Below are 6,507 nucleotides of genomic sequence, written 5' to 3'. Positions count from 1 at the left end.
AACAACCATCAACTTCACATATCACATGATAATAATAATATTTTATGTGATTTCTTTTTTGTGTGCGTGAGCAGACAATTAGCTAACAATACTCGTACTACTTTACAGTATTTTATATTAAAGTTGTCAAAAACTTCTGACTAAATTTATAGCAGGTCTGTGAGCTAGAAAGGAACTCGAGGTCTTTGTGCTGAATCACTCTTCTCAAAATAAAGACTATATTCTTGGGAACCATCATTATAAAATGCTACATAGAAAAAAGTCAGTACTGACTATTTCAAAACTTCTGGAGAACTGCTTAGACCTCACGTATGACTTCTCACATCATTTCCAGCGCATGTGCAGGTAAAAGTGCTTTAATGTCTTGTGATTGCAATCTAATTGTAACAGTTATCTGGCTTCTTTATTTCTCTGTCTGATAAAAAATTTGAAGACAAGCCTTTACCTTGCAACATTTCTTCACGTGTATACTTGAATGATTGAAAAATGCCAGCTGATTCTCTTGGCATGCATTTTAAGGATACCTAGCATCTTTGCTGGATTTTGTAAGCATAACAGAATGTGTCTGTTGCTGATGTCACTTGAAAAAGCATGATGAGCATTAAAGTAAATATTAAAAGCTGCTGAGCAAAAAGTCAGCATGAACAGAGATAGATCCTGCCTTCACCTTCTCCCCATCTGACCTTACTAGTCATTTTAATGTGTGTGTATATATATATAAATAAATAAATATATAAATATATATATATACACTCTTGAACTTTATGAAATCATTGATTTTTTTTTTTATTTCGTTTTCCAAGGGAGCATTATTTTTCTCCTGTTGATATTTACCAAACCACATGGTTGCCTCACCCTTGAACATTTGTTTGCATGAATTTTTGTACCTGGATTATTTCTTAAATGCCGAAAAATGGTATTAGTTCAAGAATGGTGTGAAGGAGACTGAAAACATTAATACAATTTTTTAAGGTGAAAGTTCTGCCATGGAGTTGTTCTTCAAAAATTCTGTGTATAATCTAGAACATTTGTATTTAGGAACTCTGATGGTTCCCTCCTTCTACTACTTTAAGAAATATTTACGGATTACAGATTTACATTTTATGTAGGATTTTGAAGGGGTTGGGAATTAAACTCCCATAGTAGTACAGATTAGTATTATAATTATTTGAATGGTGACAAATGTACATTATTTCCAACTAAATTACTTTGCTTATTGGTGTTCAAAGCTCATATTATTAAAAAGACTTCAGTAATCAATAATCAATTACAACAGTATTTAAATATTCCGACATATTATTCAAGAATCATAAAGCAGTATCAATCACCAGTCTCAACTTATTCTCCATTATTTTCCAACAAAAGAGGTTAAAAAAAATGGTTTTTGACTCAGCAAAGCAGTTTTGAAAATATATTAAATTAGATTTCCATTCTAATTGCTCAGCCACATACGGTGATTATGAAAACAAACTATTCATGCATAATTAGCCTGGAGATTTTACAAATATTCAATATTTGCAAATATTGGAACTGTTTTAAAAACGATTGGCAGACAAATACTAAAGACAAACAGCCTGTGCTGCATTTTCACTGTGATAACCATTACAAATAAACGTATCAGGGTTTATATTTAAGAAAAAAAAAACACTAACAGTTTTTATTTACAATGGAAGTTGCTTGCATTTTGCCATACAGGGAAGAGATTGCAGTTATTAAATTTAAAAGCTTGCCTCTGGCATATACTCAATGACTTTGAACAGGTTCTCAGATAACATTGTTACGAGGATCCTCATCCCTGCTCATTCACACTGATACAGAACACTATGCTTTCTCATTCCAGCCTTTGCAATTAACTTGCCATACATCTGCAATTATGTGATTGCCCTTCGTTATTGTTTACATAGAAGTTTAACAATACAAATCTGGGTTTAGCTGTCTTCTATTGTAATTCTCTAGAAAAACAAAAAGAAAAAAATCAAAATGGTAGTACTGCATATTAGCATACTAGTCAGTGCTCTGGAGGTGTATTCAACAAGAGAACTCACAGTTTAAGTAACAGAGAGGAAAAACATACGTTATTTTAAACAATCTTCCTTACCAAATGGAAATGAGATTTTTTCTGGGCTTAGGTCCAATACAGGTTTATCACACAGCACTTAAATATTATCAATAGAGATAGATGAGAGGTATCAGTTAATGGTACAACATTAAAACATTTTTCTATCATACACCTATTCTCAAATAGCCACATTAATTTTAACAACTGCATTTACACAGCTTGTGTTTAAAAAGATTCAAAACATTAGCAAACGTGGCATAGAGACGCTCTTTAGCTAGCACTGCTTGAGTAGGTGTAAAAGTTTGCCAGATATAATCTTGGTGTCTCTGAATATAGTCTGTAGGAATTAGACTGTGAATTTAATACTGATTTGATTCTTTAGTACAAAAAATTATACCATTAAAAGGAAGGTGTCATGTTTGAACTGTGTCCGATCAGAAAATGGTAGTATATATTCCAATATATTCCAGATCAATCCAAGCAAAAGTGAGTTCTAGAATGATCATTCATAATTTGTAACAAACGACAGTTAAAGTGCTCTTTGTATTTTTTTTTCTAGATATCAGCATCACAATGCATATATGTTTATTTCAGAAAAGGATCATTAATTTGACAATATGACTGCAAATAGGAGAACAGCATTTCTGACTCACAGAATCTGTTAGACCTCTGGTGTCTATTCAGAAGCAGAATGAAGGTATATTTTTGGCACTGGTATCTGTCCTTCCAGGTCTTGAAAGATTTTAACAGTTGCTATTTGGGTGCCCTCACTATCTTTCCCATAGATGTAGAGATTTCCCAGAAATTAGCTTTGATCCATCCTACTTTATTAGCCAGGATCCTGGAGCCTGCCCTCTTGATGGTAGGTTCAAGTGTAGATATACTGTAAAAGTGACGGATGTCCCAGCTCCTTCTTTGGGCAGTTTTGTGTTAGATTGTGTGAAAGCATCATAAGAAAGTATCATACCCATATGAAGACAGTATGCACATTTTATATATATACATTCCTTAGAATTAATTTTATAATTAATTTTAAGTTAAAATATGCACTGTGCTTCTTTGTAGAAATAATATATCATCCATGAACTGGGAAAATCTTAACAAAACATTTACTTTGCTTAGAGTAAGAAAAAAAATCTGCATTCAAATTACCAACATAATTTTATTAATCTATTTTTTTTACATTATAAACATAATTTTTTTTTCAGACAAGTCATCCAAATTATATGTAAAATAAACATTACAATTAATGAGAATTCATCCTTATCTGGACAGTAAGAGCAATATACATTCCAGATAGTATAAAACAGCCATCATCATGTGCTTCCGGTCTTTTTTTATTATAATGATTAACTACCAATCAATGTATATAGAACCCAAAAACAGTAATTCATGCTTTTTGCACTGTTTATTTAGCAACGACTCCCAACTCTGATAGAGTTAATGGCAAAGCTCTAACTCTTCAAGATTTGCCTGTCAATCAATGTTGATAAAAATATATAGGCCTTATATAGATCAAAATGAAATTAAAAACAACAACAACAACAAAAACCACCTAGAAATACTCTAAGCAGTTTCTCCTACTAAAACAGTTGACTTGTTAACAAAGCACATTATTTCGTAAAGACTTAAGGAAGTATGTTGTATACAGGATGAGGACATTGGAATTTTTATTGGCCTATTTTATTGGTCATCTTTTATTAGAGATTAACATAATAATTGAATTTAATTGTAAAGGGTTTTCCCAAGAAATCAATTACTAGTCAATGTATTAGTCATATTAGTAGAAGACTCCTGTGTTGCCTCTTAGTATTGGTCAAATTTTAATACCACTCAAATACCACTGATAATTTTTTCTCTCTGTTTAGAAGACCAAATATAAATTTATTTCATACTTCCTTTAGTCTTTCTATCAGCATGCATGTGGAAAGAGCATAAAATTTGCAATCGTTGTACTGAGAAATAGATCTCAGCCCACATACAGAAAGTACTAGGAGACTTACAAACCCATAATTCTGAAGACAGCCTGCAAAACTGTGAGCAGTGTTTTTGTACAGAATTACCTGTGCTGAACAGAAGTGCTTTTAAAAATCTTTAAAATTCCAAAAAGCTGAGTTTAAAATGTATATTACTTGGCTTTCCAGAGTATAAAAACCTCTGATAGTTATTGTAGAGAAAAATATGTTATGTATTATCAAAATCAAAAGAAAAAGATATTTATAATGTATATGAATACATTCTTAATCTGAACCCGTAAGACATCTCAGAAAATGAACTTAAGATGAAATAAAACATCAAAAGCACGAAAGTTTTCAGAAATTTCATCCAGAACAGATTTTCAAACCTCTGGCGTCTTCTTGGTCCGCATACCTTTGCAAAGGGATCAATGAAATCATTTCTGTGTGTATGAATGAATGAAATCTTAGCTTAAAAATGCATCAGGTTCACTGATCTGGGCATAGGGGATCGATCATGTCACAATTAAAATTTACAGAACTGCAATAATTATGGATAGATACAATTAAAACCATTTCACTGAAATAGAACGAACCTAAAATGTTCTTACATGCCTACAAGATCTGCAGTTAAAAATTACAGGAGGAACTGCATCTAATGCCCTGAAAAGTTAAATGTTGAAATTTGAATGTTTTTTTTTTCTTTTCATGGTTTATTGGATATTAGTATAAAAGAGTAGTTTTGAGAAGATGTTATACTTGTGCCTTATTTTTAAGAACAGATACGTACATATTCAGCATAGATATGTTCAAGAAACTGGTACTAACAGCAAGATTTTTCTTAGAATTCAGATAACGTCTCTTTTCAATTTCAAATTAAACTTCTACTGATTTTGGCAGAAGTAGTGCCAGCTCAGTTGCGAGTGCCTTAGAAAATAATACTTAATGCATTCACATTTTAAATGGTGTCTTTCTCAGGACACTGCGATGCTTGGAACTTTTACATTTAGGTCAGTTAGTAAAATCACTGCCATACAATGGTGGCATACAATGGGTGGCCTAACTGAAATAAATACCTATGTTATCTAACCACTGGTACTAGATTGAGCTTCCTCATCTCTGTCAATGAGCAACTGTTCTGCGGTTTTGTATCATCCATGTTTTTGTTTTTGTTTTTTTTCTCCAGAAAGAAAGAAAGTTATGACAGTGAAATGAATGCTGCATTACATCTTAAAGATTGCCTCGCAGATATTTCCACATACCAGAAGCAGATTCTCAGTAATCAGGCTGGAATCATTCATCATAGTGAAAATCTTCTAGTGGACTTCAGCAAAGGTGCTGACTTGTTTTTTGAGACAATTCTTTATTATAAATAAAATGATCTTTCCTTCCTAGTGGTTGTAAATTTCTAAAATACTACTAATTTTGCAGTTGAGAGACAATTTTAATCAGAAGTACCTACAAGAGACAAATTCCAGTTCATTTCTAAAACAACTGAGCAATTCAATTATTTATTAGCAGAACAAAATTAGGTTCTTAATCAGTGCTTCAATAGGAATTTTGGTTTTCTACCATATTATTAAAAAAAAAAATAGGGGGAGAAAATAGAGAATGCTCACTTTTGAAAGCAGAATGTAAGATTTCAATGCTAAAATCATATTCATCTATAAATTCGAACTTCCCTTAGAGTAACTTGAATATTTTCATCTTTATTCAATTCTGTAATATCTTCTGGAAAACAGTAATAAAATTATATTACACTACATCACTACTAACTAAATCTCTGTATTTATAGATAAGTAAAAATATATTGATATAAAAGTAAGCTTAGATCAAACTTTTAATGTGGATCATTTGTAATTTTAAGAATGCCATTTTCAGAAACACCACCATTTTATATTTATCATGTTTAAAATATAAAACAAGTAAAGAAGAATTTCTTCAGTACCATTGTAAATCAGTTCTTATTGTAGAAAATGAAAGAGATTTACACAGTGTCTGAATTGTGGAATTATTAATAATTTTTATGAACATAGCAATTATTTTTACAATCATATTTACAACTAATGCATACAATTCTCTTCATCTTTCTTTAGGTCTTGGAGAATGTAGGTGTTTTTTGTTTGTTTTTGTTGTTTTTTTTTGCGTTAGCATGAAAATAAATTTGAATTTAATAGTATTTCTAATGATAAGCAATTAAACTAGAATTGTAATAACCCTTCTGTACAGAATGGAAGCAATCTAAAGCTTAATTGTGTAATTAAAGTGACCACTTCTGGTAACAAACTGATAACGAACTTCTAATGACCCTATGAATCTAACTTAATCTAACTGCAATCTATTATTTCACCTCAATTTAAAAAAAGATATTCAGTTTGTTTGTTTCAGAAATGAAAATGAAGTATCTTCTGAAAATAGTAGATGGTGGCAATTCCATTATTAAAAATATTCCAATACATAAGTCTGCTTCATATATGCTTTGCTATCAGAACA

The sequence above is a fragment of the Meleagris gallopavo genome, chromosome 2, assembly GCF_000146605.3.
Source record: "Meleagris gallopavo isolate NT-WF06-2002-E0010 breed Aviagen turkey brand Nicholas breeding stock chromosome 2, Turkey_5.1, whole genome shotgun sequence".
In the NCBI taxonomy this organism is placed as follows: Eukaryota; Metazoa; Chordata; class Aves; order Galliformes; family Phasianidae; genus Meleagris; species Meleagris gallopavo.
The sequence above is the reverse complement of the archived record's forward strand: the minus strand, read 5'-3'. Positions refer to the sequence as shown.